We start from the raw sequence: 12,373 nt of genomic DNA, 5'->3' as shown, positions 1-12,373 counted from the left end.
ACAAACGATACCTGACCACGATCGGAGAGAACACTGCTGGGGTATCAGATAGAAATTCTACAGGCACCTCAGGGGTAAGGGAAGGGGGGCACCTCAGCCGGGTGACTGCAAAGCCAGATCCACGACGGGGCTCCATGCCCATTCATGCCCTCCTGGGGAGTGCAAAGCCACAGTCTCTCAAGTCTCTATAGTGGGTGGTTTGCCCACTGTGCCATCCTGGGGAGTCAAAGCCACAGTCTCTCAAGTCTATACAGTGGGTGGTTTGCCCACTGTGCCATCCTGGGGAGTGCAAAGCCACAGTCTCTCAAGTTGCTGCAGGTCTCTACTGGTACTGGGGGGGACTGGTGCCCAGACTGGATGAGTCTCCCCGTGAAAGGTCGTGTCCTGTCACTGTCCCAGCTGCACATGGGATAAGGATGCCTGATGTGGCGGGCCATTCATTCCTACCCGGTGCATTGCCCTGTTCAGCGGTGCTTTGCCATGGCTGTTTGTGCCCTGTTCAGCGGTGCATTGACATGGCGGTCTTTGCTCTGTTCAGCGGTGCTTTGCCATGGCGGTTCAGGACAGTTCAGCGCTGCATTGACATGGTGGTCTTTGCCCTGTTCAGAGGTGCATTGACATGGCGATCTTTGCTCTGTTCAGCGGTGCATTGACATGGCGGTCTTTGCCCTGTTCAGTGGTGCTTTGCCATGGCGGTTCAGGACAGTTCAGCGGTGCATTGACATGGCAGTCTTTGCCCTGTTCAGCGGTGCATTGACATGGCGGTCTTTGCCCTGTTCAGAAGGGCCTTGACATGGCGGTCTTTGCCCCGTTCAGCGGTGCATTGACATGGCGGTCTTTGCCCTGTTCAGCGGTGCTTTGACATGGCGGTCTGTGCCCTGTTCAGCGGTGCATTGACACGGCGGTCTTTGCCCTGTTCAGCGGTGCTTTGCCATGGCGGTCTGTGCCCTGTTCAGCGGTGCTTTGCCATGGCGGTCTATGCCCTGTTCAGCAGTGCTTTGACATGGCGGTCTGTGCCCTGTTCAGCGGTGCTTTGACATGGCGGTCTTTGCCCTGTTCAGCGGTGCTTTGACATGACGGTCTGTGCCCTGTTCAGCGGTGCTTTGACATGGCGGTCTGTGCCCTGTTCAGCGGTGCTTTGACATGGCGGTCTGTGCCCTGTTCAGCGGTGCATTGACATGGCGGTCTTTGCCCTGTTCAGCGGTGCTTTGCCATGGCGGTTCAGGACAGTTCAGCGGTGCTTTGACATGGCGGTCTGTGCCCTGTTCAGCGGTGCTTTGCCATGGCGGTTCAGGACAGTTCAGCGGTGCTTTGACATGGCGGTCTGTGCCCTGTTCAGCGGTGCATTGGCATTGCGGTCTTTGCCCTGTTCAGCGGTGCTTTGCCATGGTGGTTCAGGACAGTTCAGCGGTGCTTTGACATGGTGGTTCAGGACAGTTCAGCGGTGCTTTGCCATGGCGGTTCTGATAAGGACATTGGTGTGTGGCATGAAGTTTCATCATTGCCCAGCGGGGCTGTGGCAGCCGGAGCCCTCCAGGGCACTGACTCCAGTGGTGGCGGTGGTCTCCTGACCAGTGACGATACTTGGGCCCTCCTGGGCTGTGACTCTGGCGGTGGTCTCCTGACCAGTGACGATACTTGGGCCCTCCTGGGCTGTGACTCTGGCGGTGGTCTCCTGACCAGTGACGATTCTTGGGCCCTCCTGGGCTGTGACTCTGGCGGTGGTCTCCTGACCAGTGAAGATACTTAGGCCCTCCTGGGCTGTGACTCTGGCGGTGGTCTCCTGACCAGTGACGATACTTGGGCCCTCCTGGGCTGTGAGTCTGGCGGTGGTCTCCTGACCAGTGACGATACTTGGGCCCTCCTGGCCTGTGACTCTGGTGGTGGTCTCCTGACCAGTGACGATAGTGGGGCCCTCCTGGGCACTGACTCCGGCGGTGGTCTCCGGACCAGTGACAATACTTGGGCCCTCCTGGGCTGTGACTCTGGCGGTGGTCTCCTGACCAGTGAAGATAGTGGGGCCCTCCTGGGCTGTGACTCGGGCGGTGGTCTCCTGGCCAGTGACGATAGTGGGGCCCTCCTGGGCACTGACTCCGGCGGTGGCGGTGGTCTCCGGACCAGTGACGATACCTGGGCCCTCCTGGGCTGTGACTCTGGCGGTGGTCTCTGGACCAGTGACGATAGTGGGGCCCTCCTGGGCTGTGACCCTGGCGGTGGTCTCCAGACCAGTGACGATAGTGGGGCCCTCCTGGGCTGTGACTCTGGCGGTGGTCTCTGGATCAGTAACGACGGTGCTGGCGGTTGTGTCTCGACCGCAAGAAATGATTGCGCACTTCTCCGCCGTGTCACTCACAACAGGCTGGGCAGACTTCCTCTGGCCCTTCCCCACCTTTGGTGGAGTCACAGCTGACTCTCCAATCCCCTTGGAACCCATGTCAGTTGTTTTCCCACCTGGAGTCTTAACACGGTCCTGTCGTCCACTCTCCAATTTTATTGCCTTTACAGGGGGTGGGCTGCCAGTGCCTTGGCTCCGGGTCCTACTGCCTGCCCTGGTGGCCGGTGCACTCCAAAAACCTTGAACAGGCACCACTGGTATTGGAGGCTTTTTGGCTGGGGCTGATGAATTGGAGGGAGTGGGGTGGGGGCAAAAAGGTCAACTTTACAGAGGGACAGTTTCTGATGAACACTGGGATGGGTAGCTGGAGGGGGTCTGGGAGTGGAGAAAGAGGAGGTGGTTGTCGGAGGTGTCACTTTAGGTGTTTTGGGTGCAGGTAATGGAGGCTGTCGTGAGGTGGATGGATGTTGGGTGAGTGATTGCCAGCATTTGTGTACTTTGGACGGGGGTGTCACAGACACACTGGGAGAGGACACAGGGGACGTGTAAATGGCAGTGGAGGTGGTAAGTGCATGTGAGCGGGGTGTGGTGCTGGGTGTACTGGTGCGAGTCCTAGTGGCTGTAGATGTAGTGCATGCAGGTGAGAGTGTAGACGACACTGGGAGGGTGGAGGGAGAAGAGGAGGAGGGGGACACAGTGGAGGCAGTGGATGTTGTTGTGTCTGTATGTGGGTGAGGCTTGCGTGAGTGCTTGTGGTGTGTGTGGTGCCTATGTTTGCTTGAGCTACTTGGGTGTGTTGACTTGTGTGCATGCTGGTCTGTAGGTGTGCTGGGGATGGGCTGGGGTACAGGAGATTGGGTCTGGGTGGAGGAAGTTGGAGGGGGGGGAGGCTTGACACAGGGACAATTGCTGCCATCAGTGCTGAGGCCAAAGATTGCAGGGTTCGCTGAAGGACAGCCTGACCAGAATGAATGCCCTCCAGGAATGCATTACCGTGTTGCAACTCTCGTTCTACACCCTGGATGGCATTCACAATGGTAGACTGCCCAACAGTGAGTGACCTGAGGAGGTCAATGGCCTCCTCACTGAGGGCAGCAGGGGTGACTGGGGCAGGGCCTGAGGTGCCTGGGGCGAAGGTGATGCCCACCCTCCTGTGTGAGCGGGCACGGGGCGAACGCTGAGGGGCTGCTGGGAGGGCGGTGCTGGTAGGGGAGGTGGCGGCTGTACCTGTAGAGGTGGGGGGCACAGATGGGGCCGCCACTACAAGGGAGCTCCCATAGTCGAACGAGTCCGTGTCGCTGCTTGGTGATCCGGTGGCCGACGTGAAGCTCCCCTCGCCCTCCGTCCCACTGGTGCATTCAGAGTCTGTGGTGTGGCCCTCCATGGCCATGTGGGATGCAGCTCCCTCGTGCTCCAGTGCCACTCTACCTCCGCCTGTTGATGCTGATGTACAAAAGGACAGGGAGAGCAGACAAAGGGGGGGAGACAGAAGAAAGAGGATTTTAGTGCATGGCATACCGCTACCGTTGGCGGACAAGAAAAACGCAGATGCCCCCTGCATTACGCCGTGCTCCTGCCCTCTGCACATGCAATTTCTGGGATATGGCCTATATGGCAATGGTGGACATCGGCGCACATGGATGCCACAGGGGCAACTATACCTCAACTTGGCACTCTGCTGAGGTGGGGTAGAGTGCCACATGGGCTACATTACGGAGGAGCCTTGCCTACCTAACTCGCCCTGGCCTAGGGACACCCACAGCCCACCTCCCCCACCCAGACACCGCCACTGCACGCAAAGTCCACAGAATGAGGTTGTACTCACCCCCTTGTGTCTGCTGTGATGCCCTCAAACGCCCATCCAACTCCGGGTAGGCCACCGCCAGGATCCGGAACATCAGGGGGGTCATGGTGCGACGGGCACCCCTCCCACGTTGGGAGGCCATCCCCAGCTGAGCCTCCGCCGTCTTTTTGCTGCAGCGGTGAATGTCCTCCCATCTCTTACGGCAGTGGGTGCCCCGTCTCTGGTGGGCCCCCAGGGTCTGGACCTCCTTGGCGATGGCACGCCAAATGTCCCTCTTCTGATGGGCGCTGACCTACATGACATGCACAAGGAAAGAGGAACAGTCATTACCAACTGCACCGTCGTTGTGAGTGGCCCCCTCCCTACTCTGGCCATGTGGCCCATTCATTCCCATGCATTAATGTTCTATGGACTCTGCCCCCTTCCCTCTTCCAACCAGCCCTCTCCACCCAGGCCTAGCCCATGCAACGTGCTCCCTGTGTACTAACCTGTTGGTCTGGAGGACCGTAGAGTAGCGTGTACTGGGGGAGGAGCCCGTCTGCCAGTTTCTCCAACTCCTGTGCAGTGAAGGCAGGGGCCCTTTCCCCAGACGCAGCAGCCATCGTCGCTTCCAGACCGAGGTCACAGCAGCACTTGCAGTGTAGGTCCTCTCCTGTCGAAGGTCAGGTATGTAGTGATTGAACAGATAGAAAATGGCGGTGACGTCCGCGGCGGTGCGCATCATCACCGCCGGCGCACCTGTTCATTGGCTCCTAGGACCCATAGGGTCCAATGTTAACCAATGCAGCATTGCGCCGCGGTCTACGACCGCCTACCGCAACGGTGTGTAACGCCAGCGCAGTTACCCCACAATCCCATTGTCCCAGTTTAGAGGTCAGGCAGCTGCCATTTCAGGGGCCCACATGGCTTCATTTCATACTGCGTCACACATAGCTAGGCCTACACTCAACACACATACAGGAAGGGTTATGTGAGTGCTGTAGTCTTGTGTGTGACTGTGGGTACATACCTGGAGGACTAATGACTGGTTCTTCGCTGTTGTCCTTCGTAGGCACCGTCTGCTGGGACATATGAGAAGATGGCGGAATCCTCCGGTGTACCGACCGCTGGTGGACCTGTTGACAATGGAAGAGCGACATGTCATCGTAACCTACCGGTTTGACCATGCCACAATCCAGGAACTATGTACCCAGTTGGAGCCAGATCTGATGTCACCAATCCGCCATCCGACTGGAATCCCCCCTGACGTGCAGGTGCTGTCAGTGCTCCATTTCCTTGCAAGTGGGTCATTTCAGACAACAGTGGCAATGGCATCAGGGATGTCCCAGCCTATGTTTTCCAACGTCTTGTCCAGAGTGTTGGCTGCCCTGCTGAAACACGTAAGGAGATACATCATTTTCCCTGAGGTGGAGGATTTGCCTACAGTGAAAGGTGACTTCTATGCCCTTGGACATATCCCCAACGTCATAGGTGCTATTGATGGGACCCATGTAGCTCTGGTCCCCCCCCCACAGGAGTGAACAGGTGTACAGGAACAGGAAGAGTTATCATTCCATCAATGTACAGATGGTATGTTTGGCAGACCAGTACATCTCGCAGGTAAATGCTATGTTCCCTGGCTCAGTGCATGACGCCTACATCCTGCGGAATAGCAGCATCCCTGATATGATGGGTCAACTCCAGAGGCACTGTGTATGGCTTTTGGGGGACTCTGGTTACCCCAACCTTTCGTGGCTACTGACCCCAGTGAGGAATCCCAGGACCAGGGCAGAGGAACGCTACAATGAGGCCTATGGGCGGACTAGAAGGGTGATCGAACGCACCTTCGGCCTCCTGAAGGCCAGGTTCAGGTGGCTCCATATGACAGGTGGATCCCTATTCTACTCACCAAAGAAGGTGTGCGACATCATCATCGCCTGCTCCATGCTCCATAATTTGGCATTGCGACGCCAGGTGCCTTTTCTGCAGGAGGATGATCCAGATGACGGTGTTGTAGCAGCTGTGGAGCCTGTGGACAGTGATGAGGATGAAGCTGAAGAAGACAACGACAACAGGGAGTCAGTCATACAGCAATATTTCCAGTGAGACAGAGATGAGAACATTTTCATTTTTAGCATTACATTAACTTTCACACGTCTACCTCTATCCTGTTTTTCGATTTAAGTCAACATTTGGTAACTGAGTTGTACCCTTCCATTACGGTTTCACAGGTGTGGTTACCTACGTGTCAACTGCTTGCATCCTTCAAGGGCTTGTGATGTGTGACATAGGTATGTTAGCTTTAGAATGGTACACCCATTATGACACTGTCATTGATAATACATTTTTACTAAATCACAGGCTGACTCCAGATTGTTTTGTGTTTCAAGGGTGTTTATTGAAGTGCTCAGATATGGCAGGGGGTTGTAAAATGAGGATGGGTGATGGTGGAGGAATGTCCATGGCAGAGTCCAGTCTATTAGTCTCACAGGTGCACTGCCCATCTGGGCATAGGAAGAGGAGCTGGGGCAGTTAAAGTATGGACAGGGTAACAAAGTGGGACAGTGGGAGGACAATCAGGGTGGTGTCATTTCCTGGCGGGGGTCTTGCCATCTTACTCTGTCCTGTGCCTGGATCACAGGGACCGCTTGCGTGGTGGTTGTCCGTCTCCAGGGGGTGGGATGCTGGTGTGTTGGTCCTGTGGCGGGGCGTCCTGTCCACTAGCGCCGGCGGAGGTGGTGGGCATTTCATCGTCCTGGCTAGTGTCAGGGGCCCCTTGGAGTGCCACGGTGTCCCTCAAGGTCTGCTGTATGTCCTTCAGCACCCTAACGATGGTGCCCAGGGCGGAGCTGATGGTCCTGAGCTCCTACCTGAACCCCAAATACAGTTGGTCCTGCAGGCGCAGGGTCTCCTGCAACTTGTCCAGAACCGTCGCCATCGTCTCCTGGGAGAGGTGGTATGCTCCCATGATGGAGGATAGGGCCTCGTGGAGAGTGGGTTCCCTTGGCCTGTCTGCCCCCTGTCGCACAGCAGCCCTCCCAGTTCCCCTGTGTTCCTGTGCCTCCGTCCCCTGGACCGTGTGCCCACTACCACTGCCCCCAGGTCCCTGTTGTTGTTGGGGTGGTGGGTTAGCCTGGGTACCCTGTAGTGGTGGACACACCGCTGATTGACCTGTCCTGGGTAGGGAGGTTTGGGCCCACTGGGTGGGTGCTGTGCTGGTGTTACCAGAGGGTGGAAGGTCGGTGTTGGGCTGTGCCTGTGCAAGGGGAACCGACTGTCCCGAGGACCACGATGGTCCGGGCTGGTCATCAGGATCCAGTAGGGCAGAGCTGCTCTTGTCACTGTGGGCCTCTTCTGGGGGTGGAGTGGTGTTGTCTGGACCCTCTGGTGTGGTGATGGTCCTTCCGGTTCCTGCAGGGGCATAAGAGCATGATTATTGCATGTGTGTGTGTAATGGTGTGCAATGGGTGGGTGTTTGTGTACCCCAGTGCATGCATTCCTGTGTGTGAGTTTGTGTGATGATGGTTGGGGGGTGTACTGGGTATGTGTAGTGGGCATGCTTTAGTGAGGGGTGTCCATGCTTAGTTGTGTCATGCAGGGCTTGGTGTTGGGATGGGTGGTTTGTGTCATGGGTAGATTAGTGAGGAGTTGTAGTGATAGGGGAGGGGGTGAGGGAGGGGGTGTGTGATAGCATGCAGGTAGGGTGGGGAATATGATAGTTAAGATTTGACTTACCAGTGTCCCATCCTCCACTGACTCCTGCGAGGCCCTCAGGATGCAAGATGGTCAAGACTTGCTCCTCCCATGTTGTTAGTTATGGGGGAGGAGGTGGGGGTCCGCCTCCAGTCCGCTGTACCGCGATGTTGTGCCTGGAGACCGTTAAACGCACCACTTCTTGCTGATGTCCTCCCGATTTCTTGGTTGCTGTCCCACGGCGTTCACCCTGTCCACTATTCTGCACCATAACTCCATGTTCCTGGCTATTGATGTGTGCTGTACCTGTGAGCCAAATAGCTGTGGCTCTACCCTGACGATTTCCTCCACCATGACCCTGAGCTCCTCCTCAGAGAAGCAGGGGTGTCTTTGGCGTGCCATGGGGTGGTGTGGGTGATGTGTGGTGTGGTGTATGTGGTGATGAGTGTGGTGAGTGTGAGTGTAGTGGTGTGTGGTGTTTTGTGCGTGGATGTTGTGTGGGTGATGGTGTTGTGTGCCTCTGTGTAGTGGGGTTGTCTATTCTGTGCTCTCTCTCTGTCGCCTTCGTGTCTACTTTTTGGTCGTAGGGGTTTGTGGGTGATGTGCGTGTGTGTTTTATATTGTGTTTGGTGTGTGGGAGTGTTGTTTGTATGTGTGTCAGGTGTGTGTATTTCGAATTGTCCAATGTGGTGGTGTTTTGGAGATGTGTGTGTATTTTGAGCGTGGCGGTGTGTACCGCCAATGGAATACCGCGGTTGACAGACCGCCGCGTGGATTCTTGGGTCATAATAGCATGGGCGTGTTTCTGTTGGCGTGGAGGTGGAGGATTTGTTTCTGCCAGTTTATCACTGACCTTTGGTGTGGCGGTGTTGTGTGGGTGTCTGAATTTCGGCGGATTCCAAGATGTGTGTCATAATAGCTGTGGCGGAATGCTGCCGCCACGGCGGTGTATTGGCGGTCTTCTGCACGGCGGGAAGCGCCTATTATCGCCAATGTTGTAATGACCCCCTAAGTGTGTCATCACACTAAGGCCCTCATTACAACCCTGGCGGTTGGTGATAAAGCGGCGGTAATACCGCCAACAAGCCAGTGGTAAAAAAAAATGGAATTATGACCACGGCGGAAACCGCCAACACAGATAGCCACTTTAACATGCTGACTGCCACGGCGGTAGCAACAAGCACCGCAGCAGTAACCACCAACAGCCAGGCGGAAGACAATGTACTGCCCACACTATTACAACTGGCCTATCCGCCACTTTTTCCGGGGCGGTACCAATGACATCAAAAGCACAGCGGAAACAGTACACAGAAGGCAAAGGACTCACCTTTGGAGACTCAAGGAAGAACCACAACGCCATAAAGCCTGAACTGCAGATCTTCCCCATGCTGGTCTACCTCCTCCTACACCATGAATACCAACGCTGGCGGCGACAACAACAGTGAGTACTGCCGCCTAGCACACAGGGGAGGGGGGAGGAAAAAGAGAGAGACACACACACACAACACTCAACACCCCCACCCCCAACAACATACACACAAACAGATGCAACAACAATACACATCCACCCCGTACCCCTCAGGAATAATGTAAGGGCAAAAGGAAGTGATTTAGGTGAGTATAATAAGATAAAAAAACTAGAAATACATCCTCAAATTTCAAAACAGTATTTACAGATATACAAATGGAGGGACCCTGCCCAGTCCATAATGTCCATGGGCCACAGGGCCATATCACATAGGCCAAGGCCCCACTTGACTCCTGCATCAACACGGAGAGAACACTGCTGGGGCATCAGGTCGAAAATACACAGGACCTCAGGGGGAAGGGGAATGGGGGGGTACCTCAGCCGGAAGATGGTACAATGCCACTGGTCCTGGAGGGGGCTACATGCCCTCTGTGATGTCTTGGGGAGTGCAAGGCCACAGTCTCTCAAGTGGGTGGTTTACCCACTGCTTGGTCCTGGGGAGTGCAAGGCCACAGTCTCTCTAGTGGGTGGTTTGCCCACTGCTTGGTCATGGGGAGTGCAAGGCCACAGTGTCTCAAGTGGGTGGTTTGCCCAGTGCTTGGTCCTGGGGGGTGAAAAACCACAGTCTCTCAAGTGGGTGGTTTGCCCACTGCTTGGTCCTGGGGAGTGCAAGGCCACGGTCTCTCTACTAGATGCCTTCTTCCACTGGTTCTGGAGGGGGCCTTGTGCCCAGTGTACTTCATCCTGGCACGGAGGGGGTGAGCGGAGGCCTTCGTCCACTGGTTCTGGAGGGGGGCTTGTGCCAAGTGTGCTTCATTTTGGCAAGGAGGGGGTGAGTAGATGCCTTTGTCCACTGGTTCTGGAGGGGGCCTTGTGCCCAGTGTGCTACATCCTGGCAAGGAGGGGGTGAGTGGATGCCTTCATCCACTGGTTCTGGAGGGGGCTCTATGCCCTGTGATGCAGCACTTGGGGAGTGCAAGGTCACAGTCTTTCATCTGTTTGTCATACCCACAAGATTTGCAGTGGGCAGGATGCATAACACTCCATGGAGGCAGGACTACAGTCCATCCACCAGCGGCGATGGCGGCCATGTTGTTAGTTGTGGAGGAGGAGGTGGGGGTCCACCGCCAGCCCTCTGTACAGCTATCTGGTGTCTTGCAACCACGGAACGCTCCTTTCCCCGTAGGTCGTTCTACCTCTTCCTGATGTCGTCCCTTGTTCTGGGGTGCTGTCCCACAGCGTTGACCCTGTCCATGATTCTCCGCCATAGATCTATCTTCGTTGCAATGGATGTCTGCTGCACCTGTGATCCGAATAGCTGTGGCTCTACCCGGATGATTTCCTCCACCATAACCCTTAGCTCCTTCTCAGAGAACCCTCTTCTGAAACCTACAATTCATACTGTCACTGCACATATTTCATTTTGCTCCATGGTAGTTTTTCCTCTCTGATAACATTATTCTGCAGTGTTCTGAATTCTTCCAATGGATCTATCACATGTAATGTTTAACTTGGACATGTTTCCTCTTCTTCAGCTAACAATTCCCACTTATCTTTGAACAATGTACAGTTCAATGCGCAAAACCTTGCGACTTGTTCTGCATATCCATTTCCTATTGACGCAAAAACTTGTGATTTCAGATGTGCACTGTATTTCACCACGGCAATCTTCTTAGGCATGTAGATTGCTTGCAACAACTCTCGAATTCTCTCACCATTTCTCACTGGTGAACCGGAAGAGGTCATGAAACCTCTCTGTGACCACAACTGGCCAAAATCATGGACTATTCCAAATCCATACTGGCTATCCGTATAGATGGTTACTTTAAGCTGAGCAGAAACTTGGCACACTCCAGTAAGGGCTACCAGTTCCGCTACTTGTGCGAATATACTTCTTGAAGCCAGGACGCTCCCAGTATACCAGTAATTGTGCACACAGCATATCCTGCTCTCAGTACTCCTATATTGTCTCTTAGACAGGAACCATCAACAAAGATAATTTGGTAATGTTCTCCAATCGAGGTCTCAATTTTGTGCACAGATCAGTTACTTCAAGACAATCATGCTCAATGTCTTTCAATTTTTCAACTTCAACATTTTCATTCGGAAGCAAGTTTGCCGGGTTAAGCACTGTCCATCTTTTCAATTACACATTTGGTGACCCTAGAATACTCATCTCATAGCGCGTCAATTTTGCACCTGTCAGGTACTGGGTTTTGGTTCGGATAAGTAAAACTTCAACTGAGTGAGGTACCATAATTGTTAAAGGGTGTCCCATCACCACACCTTCACACTGTGCGAGGCTCTTTCCAGCCGCTGCAACTGCATGCAAACAGCCTGGTAGAGCTGCTGCAACTGGGTCCAAAGCGGCTGAAAAATATGCTACTGGGCGGCTTACACCTCCATGGATCTGGGCCAAGACAGACAAAGAACATGCTTCACGCTCATGACAAAACAACGTGAAGGACTTTGTATAATCAGGCATACCCAAAGCCAGAGTTTTGCACAGACTTTCTCTCAATTCAGAAAACGCTTTCATGCAAGCCTGGTTTAACACTAGGGGATCTGTGACTTCTTTATGAGTCAGATTCTGCAAGGGCTTGGAAATGACTGAAAAATTGGGGATCCATTGGCGACAATAGCCTACCATCCCTAGAAACATCCTGACATCTCCCTGAGTGGTCAGGGGACTCATCTGCAATACGGTTGTGACCCTTTCTCTGGATAATTTTCGGGATCCCTTCTTGATTTAGTGACCCAAATATTTCACTTCTTTTTGACAATATTGTAATTTAAGTGGAGACTCTTTATGACCATTCTTTCCCAAATATTTCAGTAAGGCAATCGTGTCATACTTGCACTCTTCCTTCGTTTTGGATGTAATCAGCAAATCATCAATGTACTGTACAAATGTTGATTGGAAAGGCAATTCCAACGAATGGAAAGGAAAATTATTTTTCAAGATCTGATTGAATATGGAAGGTGACTCGGAAAACCCTTGAGGAATTCGACACCAACAGTAAACTCGGTCCAAAAATGTTAACCAAAAGAGAAATTGACTATCCTCGTGAAGAGGCACAGAAAAGAAAGGTTG

This window comes from Pleurodeles waltl, chromosome 10 (assembly GCF_031143425.1).
Source record: "Pleurodeles waltl isolate 20211129_DDA chromosome 10, aPleWal1.hap1.20221129, whole genome shotgun sequence".
Taxonomy (NCBI): Eukaryota; Metazoa; Chordata; class Amphibia; order Caudata; family Salamandridae; genus Pleurodeles; species Pleurodeles waltl.
The sequence above is the reverse complement of the archived record's forward strand: the minus strand, read 5'-3'. Positions refer to the sequence as shown.